This window comes from Haliotis cracherodii, unplaced genomic scaffold (genome assembly GCF_022045235.1).
Source record: "Haliotis cracherodii isolate W230 unplaced genomic scaffold, xgHalCrac1.p SCAF_11, whole genome shotgun sequence".
NCBI classification, from domain to species: Eukaryota; Metazoa; Mollusca; class Gastropoda; order Lepetellida; family Haliotidae; genus Haliotis; species Haliotis cracherodii.
The window spans coordinates 22043580-22058684 of record NW_027266266.1 but is presented as its reverse complement, the minus strand read 5'-3'; positions in this window follow the sequence as shown (position 1 = coordinate 22058684).

Below are 15105 nucleotides of genomic sequence, written 5' to 3'. Positions count from 1 at the left end.
CTAACCTTTTTTAACCGAGGTGGAACTTGTCATGGAAATTGTAAAAAAAGAAGAGTTTGGACCCTAAGCTCATCTTGTGGCCATGGAAACGTAAAAATAAAAAATTCTAAAATTTCTAAATAGCAAAAGGCACCAGGTCAGCCTGTACCTGACAGACCTGCAAAGTTTCCTGAAAAGATATTGAACGGTTTATGAGTTATGCTCCGGAAACGAACCCTACCCTCACAGAACCTAAGTCCATCTTGTTGCCATGGAAACATAAAAAATAAAATTTCTAAATAGCAAAAGGCACCAGTTCAGCATGTACCTGACAGACCTGCAAAGTTTCCTGAAAAAATATTGAACGGTTTATTAGTTATGCTCCGGAAACGAACCCTACCCTCACAGAACCAAAGTCCATCTTGTTGCCATGAAAACGTAAAAAATATAATTTCTGAATAGCAGAAGGCACTAGTTCAGCATGTACCTGACAAACCTGCAAAGTTTCATGTAAACATATTGAACGGTTTCTGAGTTATGCTCCGGAAACGAACCCTACCCTCACAGAACCTAAGTCCATCTTGTTGCCATGGAAACGTAAAAAATAAAAAATTCTAAAATTTCTAAATAGCAAAAGGCACAAGTTCAGCATGAACTTGACAGACCTGCAAATTGGTAAATTCATTACCGTAGCCATTTAAATAGTATTACATTTATAGTGCACTTTCATATTTCGCGACAATGTGCATTCCAACGCGCATCGTTGAAGCATACATAGTTATATATGGTACAAAACAGCATAGACGCCAAGTAGATTATCGTAGAAATTAAACAACATCATATATAGTCTTCTTTTACGGGCATCGTAGAAGGACACAAATACCGTCTTCACTCCATTTTCGTCTAGCTCTTTAGATATGGGAAATGCACGTCGTCAATATAACTTCGCCTGCGTGATCGAAGCTGATGAAGTGTTCATATGTATTCTTTTGGTATAAGTGGGTGAATATTATTTTTTTCGCCGCTTTTAGCAATTATTTATATTTCAGCAATATCACGGCGGGGGATACAATAAATTGGCTTAACACATTGTACCCATATGGGGAATCGAACCTGGGTCTTCGGCGTGACGAACGAACGCTTCACCCACTAGCCTACCCCGTCGTCCCCCTTTTGAGAAAATACATCCGACAAAGTCCAGTTATATCACGGCGTGTCAGCTTAATGTGGGAGGAAAGCCCGAAGTGATGCAGGTCTCAGACGTTTACCGCTTCGGTGAAACCCACGAGCACGGGTATGGTGCTGACAAACCTAGAAACATAATCGGGGCGAACCGGGATACGAACCCACAATCATAGGTTTCTGGCGTGCCCAAGGGACGCAACTCTGCACAGCGCATTGCGACGCCTTAGACGACTGAGACACCCGTGCCCCCAAATCCAACAAAGTAAAGCACAAAAAACCCAAATTTCATGGATAGGGTTTGGTCAAAGCTGCTTTTATACTTTTAGTTGTATATACTATCTATTACTAGGATTTTTGTATATTTACATTTTCAAATGTTGTTTTATTTCTAGAGCAGACAGTCATTGTATTGTTCTTGCAGTTGTTTGCTTTGGTTTATGTGAAACTGGTTTTAAAACGGTTCAATTTGTGTTAAAATATTGTAAAACATGCTTTGTGCCGTTTTTGATTGAACTAGAAAACAAATTGAAATCTGATTTCCTCCAGAGTTGATGTAATTCGTGACTGAATATTTGAAAATCTGAATCCTTTCATTACTAATAATAGCATGTTTTGATAATTTAATGAAACTAATCACGCTAATACTGGAAATAATTAATACTGAACCTTGTAATGTCATTATCTTGACTTATTGTGGGTTTTTTAAATGACTTAAATAGTGTGAGCCTAAACACCTATGTGTAAAAATCACTGTCTTCTTTCTGCAATTGTCTTGTAGTTTTGATGTGGACATTACATTCCATTACTTGTTACAGGTAACAAATAGCGTATTTTTGTCTCTTCTGAAAAGTTTTTAAACGTCATAAGGCTTTTGAGCAGGTGGTGAATATATTTTACTGTTATATACCTGTATGAAGAATCTTTGAATTTCAGTGGTTGATCCATACCACTTGACGAAACAATACAATCATTCCTCACTTACGAATAGGAAACTGACTTGACAATGTTTGGTCAAATTAAGTACTGACGTCGAATAGTGCCTCGTCTCATGATGAAGTTTAACAGTATTGACAGTCTGATAGAAAACGTGGCGTCTGCGAGTGGCAATACACAGTTCGCCGTTTTTGCTTTCAAACAGATGCAATTGAACACAATTGCTATGACAGAAAACTGATTATTCTTGTCGAGGTCGTTATGCGAAAACAAGGTCCCGAACACAGAGGTCTCAGAATGGTAAGACCATCTCACTCACTCACTCACTCACTCACTCACTCATTCGCTATGAAGACGTACCAAATCATCATTGATAATAATGGAAGCCGATGCATTTGTCTGCCCATCGTTCATAACGATGGCCGCTTTCCTGCTCCCGAGTAAGTCCGAAGGCTCTGTTGATATGTCGCTCACAGAGTAATTAACGGCAATGGAACCATCACTTCCTCGTGTTCTGAAGAAGAAGATCCGAGCGAATCCCTGGCTTTCGTCAACTGTGCTATTTAATATGCTGATGCATATGAATCCGGCTGAAAAAAATATGTCGTATTTGTTTTAATTTGTTAGTAACCACCGAAGCAATTATTGCACTGACAGCGAACTTTTGTTACTTTAAAAACAAGTAAGTGTGAATATGGCTATACGATCACAGCCCGTGGGCGATTCCGGGTTAAATTAGACCCCCTTAACATATTCTTGTGGTCCGAGGCGACTAAATGTATCAGCAGTCAGACACGGTGACATGGTTGAATGACATCGAACCCCGACGTAGTGGTACTTGGCTCATATCCATCATTAGTTCAGATTAGTATCGATCATAGGACGAGAACGTGTACGACTCCTGGAAGTTTAATGAGCCAAACTCTGTGCATTCTCTCTGCGAACCCTGCAGTTGACTGATATCGAAGTAGAGCAAATGCCAGCAAGCCTATTACACGTTACACGAGAACTATTGCCTGTAATCTAAACTGTCAGTGGTAGGAGCAATCGCTGGTTTGCCTCCAAGTGGATTTGTTTGACGCCGCACTCAGCAATATTCCAGCGATATGACGGCGGTCTGAAAATGATCGATTCCGGACCAGACAATCCAGTGATTGACATCATGAACATCGATCCACGCAATTGGGATACGATGACATGCATTAATCAAGTCATCGAGCCTGACCACCCGATCCCGTTAGTCGCCTTTCACGACAAGCATAGTCGCCTTTTACGGCAAGCATGGGTTGCTGAAGACCTGTTCTAACACGGATCATCACGGGTGCAACTATGTACACAGCGCTGCACTCATCAATCGTACACATCGCCGTTATATACTGGAATACTGATGAGTGTGGCGTTCAACAGCAAACAGATGGTCACGTTGGTTGATACTCACAACATCGACCATTGTTTTGTCTGCTCAAGAACAGATCAGACTGTATACAAGGCGTTGGTATTGCTAACTTCTGTCTACATTCTGCATACATGGCGTTGGTATTGCTAACTTCTGTCTAGACTCTGTATACATGGCGTTGGTATTGCTAACTTCTGTCTAGATTCTGTATACATGGCGTTGATATTGCTGACTTCTGTCTAGATTCTTTATACACGGCGTTGGTATTGTTAACTTCTGTCTAGATTATGTATACATGGCGTTGGTATTGCTAACTTCTGTCTAGATTATGTATACACGGCGTTGGTATTGTTAACTTCTGTCTAGATTATGTATACACGGCGTTGGTATTGCTAACTTCTGTCTAGATTCTATATACATGGCTTTGGTATTGCTAACTTCTGTCTAGATTATGTATACATGGCGTTGGTATTGTTAACTTCTGTCTAGAGTATGTATACATGCGGTGGTATTGCTAACTTCTGTCTAGATTCTGTATACACGGCGTTGGTATTGCTAACTTCTGTCTAGATTCTGTATACACGGCGTTAGTATTGCTAACTTCTGTCTACATTATGTATACATGGCGTTGGTATTGCTAACTTCTGTCTAGATTCTGTATACATGGCGTTGATATTGCTAACTTCTGTCTAGATTATGTATACATGGCGTTGGTATTGCTAACTTCTGTCTAGATTATGTTTACATGGCGTTGGTATTGCTAACTTCTGTCTAGATTATGTTTACATGGCGTTGGTATTGCTAACTTCTGTCTAGATTCTGTATACATGGCGTTAGTATTGCTAACTTCTGTCTAGATTATGTATACATGGCGTTGGTATTTTTAACTTCTGTCTACATTCTGTATACATGGCGTTGGTATTGCTAACTTCTGTCTAGATGATGTATACATGGAGTTGGTATTGCTACCTTCTGTCTATATTATGTATACACGGCGTTGGTATTGCTAACTCCTGTCTAGATTCTGTATACATGGCTTTGGTATTGCTAACTTCTGTCTAGATTCTTTATACACGGCGTTGGTATTGTTAACTTCTGTCTAGAGTATGTATACATGGCGTTGGTATTGTTAACTTCTGTCTAGATTATGTATACACGGCGTTGGTATTGCTAACTTCTGTCTAGATTATGTATAAACTGCGTTGGTATTGCTAACTTCTGTCTAGATTCTGTATACACGGCGTTGGTATTGCTAACTTCTGTCTACATTATGTATACATGGCGTTGATATTGCTAACTTCTGTCTAGATTATGTATACATGGCGTTGGTATTGCTAACTTCTGTCTAGATTATGTTTACATGGCGTTGGTATTGCTAACTTCTGTCTAGATTATGTTTACATGCCGTTGGTATTGCTAACTTCTGTCTAGATTCTGTATACATGGCGTTAGTATTCCTAACTTCTGTCTAGATTCTGTATACATGGCGTTGGTATTGCTAACTTCTGTCTATATTATGTATACACGGCGTTGGTATTGTTAACTTCTGTCTAGATTATGTATACATGGCGTTGGTATTGCTAACTTCTGTCTAGATTATGTTTACATGGCGTTGGTATTGCTAACTTCTGTCTAGATTATGTATACACGGCGTTGGTATTGCTAACTCCTGTCTAGATTCTGTATACATGGCTTTGGTATTGCTAACTTCTGTCTAGATTCTTTATACACGGCGTTGGTATTGTTAACTTCTGTCTAGAGTATGTATACATGGCGTTGGTCTTGTTAACTTCTGTCTAGAGTATGTATACACGGCGTTGGTATTGCTAACTTCTGTCTAGATTATGTATAAACGGCGTTGGTATTGCTAACTTCTGTCTAGATTCTGTATACACGGCGTTGGTATTGCTAACTTCTGTCTACATTATGTATACATGGCGTTGGTATTGCTAACTTCTGTCTAAATTCTGTATACATGGCGTTGGTATTGCTAACTTCTGTCTAGATTCTGTGTACATGGCGTTGGTATTGCTAACTTCTGTCTAGATTCTGTATACATGGCGTTGGTATTGTTAACTTCTGTCTAGATTATGTATACATGGCGTTGGTATTGCTAACTTCTGTCTACATTATGTATACACGGCGTTGGTATTGCTACCTTCTGTCTAGATTATGTATACATGGCGTTGGTATTGCTAACTTCTGTCTAGATTATGTATACACGGCGTTGGTATTGCTAACTTCTGTCTAGATTATGTATACATGGCGTTGGTATTGCTAACTTCTGTCTAGATTATGTATACACGGCGTTGGTATTGCTAACTTCTGTCTACATTCTGTATACATGGCGTTGGTATTGCTAACTTCTGTCTAGATTCTGTATACACGGCGTTGGTATTGCTAACTTCTGTCTACATTCTGTATACACGGCGTTGGTATTGCTTACTTTTATCTAGATTATGTCTACACGGCGTTGGTATTGCTAACTTCTGTCTAGATTATGTATACATGGCGTTGGTATTGCTAACTTCGGTCTACATTATGTATACACGGCGTTGGTATTGCTAACTTCTGTCTAGATTCCTTATACACGGCGTTGGTATTGTTAACTTCTGTCTAGATTATGTATACATGGCGTTGGTATTGCTAACTTCTGTCTAGAGTATGTTTACATGGCGTTGGTATTGCTAACTTCTGTCTAGATTATGTATACATGGCGTTGGAATTGTTAACTTCTGTCTACATTCTGTATACACGGCGTTGGTATTGCTAACTTCTGTCTAGATTCTGTATACACGGCGTTGATATTGCTAACTTCTGTCTAGACTCTGTATACATGGCGTTGGTATTGCTTACTTCTGTCTAGATTATGTTTACATGGCGTTGGTATTGCTAACTTCTGTCTAGATTATGTTTACATGCCGTTGGTATTGCTAACTTCTGTCTAGATTCTGTATACATGGCGTTAGTATTCCTAACTTCTGTCTAGATTCTGTATACATGGCGTTGGTATTGCTAACTTCTGTCTATATTATGTATACACGGCGTTGGTATTGTTAACTTCTGTCTAGATTATGTATACATGGCGTTGGTATTGCTAACTTCTGTCTAGATTATGTTTACATGGCGTTGGTATTGCTAACTTCTGTCTAGATTATGTATACACGGCGTTGGTATTGCTAACTCCTGTCTAGATTCTGTATACATGGCTTTGGTATTGCTAACTTCTGTCTAGATTCTTTATACACGGCGTTGGTATTGTTAACTTCTGTCTAGAGTATGTATACATGGCGTTGGTCTTGTTAACTTCTGTCTAGAGTATGTATACACGGCGTTGGTATTGCTAACTTCTGTCTAGATTATGTATAAACGGCGTTGGTATTGCTAACTTCTGTCTAGATTCTGTATACACGGCGTTGGTATTGCTAACTTCTGTCTACATTATGTATACATGGCGTTGGTATTGCTAACTTCTGTCTAAATTCTGTATACATGGCGTTGGTATTGCTAACTTCTGTCTAGATTCTGTGTACATGGCGTTGGTATTGCTAACTTCTGTCTAGATTCCGTATACATGGCGTTGGTATTGTTAACTTCTGTCTAGATTATGTATACATGGCGTTGGTATTGCTAACTTCTGTCTACATTATGTATACACGGTGTTGGTATTGCTACCTTCTGTCTAGATTATGTATACATGGCGTTGGTATTGCTAACTTCTGTCTAGATTATGTATACACGGCGTTGGTATTGCTAACTTCTGTCTAGATTATGTATACATGGCGTTGGTATTGCTAACTTCTGTCTAGATTATGTATACACGGCGTTGGTATTGCTAACTTCTGTCTACATTCTGTATACATGGCGTTGGTATTGCTAACTTCTGTCTAGATTCTGTATACACGGCGTTGGTATTGCTAACTTCTGTCTACATTCTGTATACACGGCGTTGGTATTGCTTACTTTTATCTAGATTATGTCTACACGGCGTTGGTATTGCTAACTTCTGTCTAGATTATGTATACATGGCGTTGGTATTGCTAACTTCGGTCTACATTATGTATACACGGCGTTGGTATTGCTAACTTCTGTCTAGATTCCTTATACACGGCGTTGGTATTGTTAACTTCTGTCTAGATTATGTATACATGGCGTTGGTATTGCTAACTTCTGTCTAGAGTATGTTTACATGGCGTTGGTATTGCTAACTTCTGTCTAGATTATGTATACATGGCGTTGGAATTGTTAACTTCTGTCTACATTCTGTATACACGGCGTTGGTATTGCTAACTTCTGTCTAGATTCTGTATACACGGCGTTGATATTGCTAACTTCTGTCTAGACTCTGTATACATGGCGTTGGTATTGCTTACTTCTGTCTAGATTATGTTTACATGGCGTTGGTATTGCTAACTTCTGTCTAGATTATGTTTACATGGCGTTGGTATTGCTAACTTCTGTCTAGATTCTGTATACATGGCGTTGGTATTGTTAACTTCTGTCTAGATTATGTATACATGGCGTTGGTATTGTTAACTTCTGTCTACATTCTGTATACATGGCGTTGGTATTGCTAACTTCTGTCTAGATTATGTATACATGGCGTTGGTATTGCTACCTTCTGTCTATATTATGTCTACACGGCGTTGGTATTGTTAACTTCTGTCTACATTATGTATACATGGCGTTGGTATTGCTAACTTCTGTCTAGATTATGTTTACATGGCGTTGGTATTGCTAACCTCTGTCTAGATTATGTATACATGGCGTTGGTATTGTTAACTTCTGTCTACATTCTGTATACATGGCGTTGGTATTGCTAACTTCTGTCTAGATGATGTATACATGGCTTTGGTATTGCTACCTTCTGTCTATATTATGTATACACGGCGTTGGTATTGCTAACTCATGTCTAGATTCTGTATACATGGCTTTGGTATTGCTAACTTCTGTCTAGATTCTTTATACACGGCGTTGGTATTGTTAACTTCTGTCTAGAGTATGTATACATGGCGTTGGTATTGTTAACTTCTGTCTAGATTATGTCTACACGGCGTTGGTATTGCTAACTTCTGTCTAGATTATGTATAAACGGCGTTGGTATTGCTAACTTCTGTCTAGATTCTGTATACACGGCGTTGGTATTGCTAACTTCTGTCTAGATTATGTATACATGGCGTTGGTATTGCTAACTTCTGTCTACATTATGTATACACGGCGTTGGTATTGCTACCTTCTGTCTAGGTTATGTATACATGGCGTTGGTATTGCTAACTTCTGTCTAGATTATGTATACACGGCGTTGGTATTGCTAACTTCTGTCTAGATTATGTATACATGGCGTTGGTATTGCTAACTTCTGTCTAGATTATGTATACACGGCGTTGGTATTGCTAACTTCTGTCTACATTCTGTATACATGGCGTTGATATTGCTAACTTCTGTCTAGATTCTGTATACACGGCGTTGGTATTGCTAACTTCTGTCTACATTCTGTATACATGGCGTTGGTATTGCTTACTTTTATCTAGATTATGTCTACACGGCGTTGGTATTGCTAACTTCTGTCTAGATTATATATACATGGCGTTGGTATTGTTAACTTCTGTCTACATTATGTATACACGGCGTTGGTATTGCTAACTTCTGTCTAGATTCCTTATACACGGCGTTGGTATTGTTAACTTCTGTCTAGATTATGTATACATGGCGTTGGTATTGCTAACTTCTGTCTAGATTATGTTTACATGGCGTTGGTATTGCTAACTTCTGTCTACATTCTGTATACATGGCGTTGGTATTGTTAACTTCTGTCTACATTCTGTATACATGGCGTTGGTATTGCTAACTTCTGTCTAGATTATGTTTACATGGCGTTGGTATTGCTAACTTCTGTCTAGATTTTGTATACATGGCGTTGGTATTGTTAACTTCTGTCTACATTCTGTATACATGGCGTTGGTATTGCTAACTTCTGTCTAGATTATGTATACATGGCGTTGGTATTGCTAACTTCTGTCTATATTATGTATACACGGCGTTGGTATTGCTAACTCCTGTCTAGATTCTGTATACATGGCTTTGGTATTGCTAACTTCTGTCTAGATTCTTTATACACGGCGTTGGTATTGTTAACTTCTGTCTAGAGTATGTATACATGGCGTTGGTATTGCTAACTTCTGTCTAGATTATGTATACACGGCGTTGGTATTGCTAACTTCTGTGTAGATTCTGTATACACGGCGTTAATATTGCTAACTTCTGTCTACATTATGTATACATGGCGTTGGTATTGCTAACTTCTGTCTAGATTCTGTATACATGGCGTTGATATTGCTAACTTCTGTCTAGATGCTGTATACATGGCGTTGGTATTGCTAACTTCTGTCTAGATTCTGTATACATGGCGTTGGTATTGTTAACTTCTGTCTAGATTATGTATACATGGCGTTGGTATTGCTAACTTCTGTCTACATTATGTATAGACGGCGTTGGTATTGCTAACTTCTGTCTAGATTATGTATACATGGCGTTGGTATTGCTAACTTCTGTCTAGATTATGTATACACGGCGTTGGTATTGCTAACTTCTGTCTAAATTCTGTATACATGGCGTTGGTATTGCTAACTTCTGTCTAGATTATGCATACACGGCGTTGGTATTGCTAACTTCTGTCAAATCAAGCACTTAAAGGTGTCTCCTCAAATCACCCCATAATCCTTGACATTTTAAAACTTTTCAATGATCTTTCTACTGGCCAATGTGACATCGTCTTTTGCTGGTTACCAAGTCATGTAGGCATAACAGGTAACTCAAAAGCCGATGCTGCAGATAAAGCAGCTCTTCACAAACCGTTATCTCCACTACTGATCCCGTACAGCAATTTCAAATCAACTATCAAGAGTTATACACGGGATCTCAGGCAAAATCGGTGGGACACCCAGGTAGGAAGCAAAAAACTTCACGAATTAAAACCAACAATCGGTCATACCTACTTGGGTTGTCAGTCAAAACATAACGAGGTCGTTTTACGATGATGTGACTTGGTTGATGCATGTAATCGATTCCAATTGCGTGGATAGATGTTCGTGGTATCAATCAATGGATTGTCTGGTCAAGATTCGATTATTTACAACCAATCGTATTGGCCACAATCAGTTTACCCACGATATCTGCTTAAGACAGATGTGGACGAACCTCCTAAGTGTATCCCTTGTGATGAAAGGTTCGCCGTCAAGCATATATTGCTTTTCTATGTGGACATTGCAATCGCAAGGGATTCACATTATCAAAGTGTAAATCTGAAAGATCTCTTTTCCCATGTCAGCGGGTATATCATTATCAGCTTCTTGAAAGAAATTGGTCTGTATGATAAATTTAAATGTGTATGTTGATAATTAAAGGATTGTTTTTAAATTTGGTGAGATGCTATTATCAACTGACATTATTGAAGGCTCTGTCCAGGGGGTTAAAGTATCGTAAAATTATTGTCCCCGCTGTGTGACACGTAATCCTATCATAATCGATGTAACTATCATCAACCAGTGAAAAAGCCAACTCATTGCTGAGTATGTTTTAATATTGGCTAGTATTGTGCACAACCACCAGTAGCTAAAGTGTTCACTGATCCCCAGCGAGGTGGCCTGCTTTGGTTACTGGTGGCCTACAGCCCGTGTTATATAACTGTATACATGATATTGTTATGCTTAAATATGTTCGATTAATTGTTTTTTGAATGACTCAGTTGTGAATATATTAACTTGGTCTCCTTCGCTATATGGCTGAATAATGCCGATGCAACGTTATAATTTAACTTCCTCAAACACTCACATGATGAAACCAAACAACATCATGCAGGCTTGCAACTGCAATACAACAGTGTCAAAGGCTTTCGACGAATCGTCCTTTCTTTGTGCCTATCTATTTCTGTATTGTGGCTTGTAGATTAAACATTATCAGCAGTGGAAGAGTCGGGTCCGAATTAAGCCTACGTCTCGTCAATTACATCTTCACAGAACTGCTGTAGTCAGATATTTATTGCATTTAAGGCATCCAGCCCATGTTGGTTGGTTGGTAGGTTGTTCTACGCCGCATTCAGCAATATTCCAGCTATATGACGGCGGTCTGTAAATAATTGAGTCTGGACCAGACAATCCAGTGATTTATGTCATGAGCATCCATCCACGCAATTGGGATCGATGACATGTATCAACCAAGTCAGCGAGCGTGACCACCCGATCCCGTTAGTCGCCTTTTACGACAAGCATAGTCGCCTATTACGGCAAGCATGGGTTGCTGAAGACCTTTTCTACCCCGGAATCTTCACGGGTCCAGCCCATGTAAATAGGAGTTGCATGCAAGTATGTTTACATAATTCGGATAGAACTTAATTTTAAACACTTCTTTCTGAGAGAAATTGGACTTTTAACATTTTAGCCAGTTTTTTTAATATGCCATTTCGTTTTTATGAAAAGTGAAGATCAATGAAAGCAGGTACATGATAACTTGACAGATGGCGATCTGGGCCCGGTTGTTCAGAACCCGGTTAACTCTTAACCAGCCGTCAAGTCAGTGTTAACTCGACGTTAAATATAACCAAATGGTTCTGTTGTTTCTCAAAGCTGGTTAAACACCCCGTTAAAGTTAACACACGTCCCGACCTCCGTTAACTACTTAACACCTTGGCTATCTTTGAAACAAAATGGCGTTCATGGTTAGGCCTAGCGCCGCTTTCATTGGTTCAGAGGTTAATGCGAGGAAACAGAAGCTATTCCGAGCTGTTAATTTTGGGTTAATGTTTGTTTGTTTGTTGTTTAACGCCGCACTCAGCAATTTTCCAGCTATATGACGGCGGTCTGTAAATAATCGAGTCTGGACCAGACAATCCAGTTATTGACATCATGAGCATCGATCCACGCAATCGGGATACGATGACATGCATCAACCAAGTCAGCGAGCCTGGCCACCCGATCCCGTTAGTCACCTCTTACGACAAGCATAGTCACCTTTTACGGTAAGCATGGGTTGCTGATGATCTATTCTACCCGGATCTTCTTTGCATTAATGAACTACGCGTCGATCAAGTTCGTCCCACAAAATTTTAAATCGGGTTGAGATCAGGCGATTTTGACGGCCATGGAAGGACATCGATGTTCTCATTAACAAGGAAATTAACTGTTGCACGTGCTGTGTGGGACCGAGCGTTGTCATGTTGGAACAGCTCCCTCTGGTGGTCCAAAGTTGGAGGAGGTGAGGACGCAGAATTTGGTCTATGTATAGGTTTGCTGTAAGATTGCCCTGGACAACCACTAACTGTGATCTACCCGTGTAAGATATGGCTCCCCACACCATGACACTCCCCCTACCAAATCGGTCCACCTGTCGAACGCAGTTCGGCGCAAAGCGTTCATGTCGACGTCGGTATACACGTTGTATCCCGTCGTTGAAGAAGAAAACGTGACTCATCGCTGAACCAAACGCGTCGCCAGTTCCTGAGATCCCATGCCTGTACTCTGTTGCACCACCGGACACGTCGCAAGATAGGTCCAACTTTTGGTCGTCTCGCTCGAATTACACTTCCCTCAGACGATTTCTGATAGTTTGGTCGGAAATTCTTTGCATACCAGGCACTTGTCCTGCAGTGTCCGTTGCTGTAGCAAATCGATTCCGAAGGTGATACAACCGGATGTACCGATCCTGAGCAGAGGTGGTCACTCTTGGTCTTCCACTTCTGGGATAATCTTGAGTCGAACTAGTGCGCGTATATCGAGTCCATATTCGAGATATGGTGCTCTGGTGAACGTTGAAGTGTCTTGCAACGGCAGACTGGGACTTCCCTGCTTCCAAACGGCCAATGTCGATATTTCGGTCAGCTGCAGTTATTCTTGGCATTTTCGATCTCCGTTCACGTCAGAAAATTCGTAATGAACTGATGAAGTTTGTACGGTCTTTCAAAGTCAATGTCTGTACTCTTGTTTCCAACATTTTGCACGTGCATTGTGCTGAAAACGTTTTGTGAAAGCAATTTCCGTGCATCCTTTGCATTTTTGTTCATTGTTAAACAACAAAAAAGACAAACAAGCATATTGCGATTGTGAATTTGGATTTCATGCCTTCAAAGAATGTTAAACTATAATTGATATTTCAAACATCTAAAATTTGATATGTAATGGGTATCTGCTTCACTTGCGATAGCTGGGTGTTAATGGCCCAAAAGATTTTTTACTGGCTAAAAGATGAGACAGTCGTATTCTTTGATATCCCCATTTTTCGGATCAATGCAACATAATTGCCTGAATTTGGGCATTTTAGTAATCTAAACACTATATTCGGTGTAAAAGCTCCCACTTTCTGTGAAACAGTCATAACATGATGTAAAATACGAAACACTACTCTTGAAGTTCATTGTATGGTTAAAAATAATTCAAGATACGTATAATGATTCAGATCATTCGAGAAACCATCTTCCATTCAATGCCACCTGACTCTCTCTTCCGAAAATTACAAAATCTGTTTTGGAATAATTTCCACTCTTTGGCATAACATCATAAAATAGTAAGTTCTTAATCTAGTCCAACAACAGAAGGGGATCTTACAATGATATCATCGGGAATTAGAAGTATCAAAATTTATATAATCTGGGATCATTTAAATGCCATGTTTTCCATTAGCCATGATTCACTGATCCAAAATGAGAACAATATCGCGCTCAAGATACTCTCTGTCGTAGACCAATATGGCAGTGAAATAAATCGGTTACATCATCTCCTTAGCGTACATATGGTATTTGAATACATAAGTTTATTTAGTACAGGGGGCACGGGTGGCCCAGCTGTCTAAGGCGCCGCGATTCGGCGTGCAGAGTTGGTGTCCCTTGGGCGCCCCAGAAACCTATGATTGTGGGTTCGAATCCCAGTTCGCCCCGATTAAGTTTCTAGGTTTGTCAGCACCATACCCGTGCTCGTGGGTTTCACTGAAACGGTAAACGTCTGACCTGCATCACATCGGGTTTTCCTCCCACATTAAGCTGACACGCCGTGATATAACTGGAATACTGTTTCAACCACTATTTAGTACAATTTCACATGTGGACTAGCAATTCTTAAACAGTGCCATAGTTTAAAACGATCAATGGAGTTTAAAGCTTTAAAAATCGGCAAAGGCTATATACCTACATAGACTTTGTGTTTAAGACGTGATTGACAAAAAAGTTTTATTATTGCAAATATTGTAAATACATGACCTGACCTTGAATATTCTTTTCCAACAACAGCCTCGGGAATCTTATCTAGTACTGATGTAAAAATCTCCCCAATAATACTAAATACTTACTAAAGATATTCCCCTATAGTTGTCTGGTTTGTTAAAAGCTCCTTTCTTAATTAGGGCGTGTCCCAGGTCAACGACAAACGTACAGGATCGATTGATCCAAAACCAGGCTCCACAAAATCGAGCCCAAACAACGTTTCCAATTGCTTTTACTACAAGTTACGAGTTACAGCTTTCCTCATATTGCCAACATACGGCAAAGGTAGTAAACAGCGTTGATGGAGTATAGGAGGCGTACCATCAGTAAACAGCAAGTTGCGGAGAAACAATTGAAGAAACAGTTT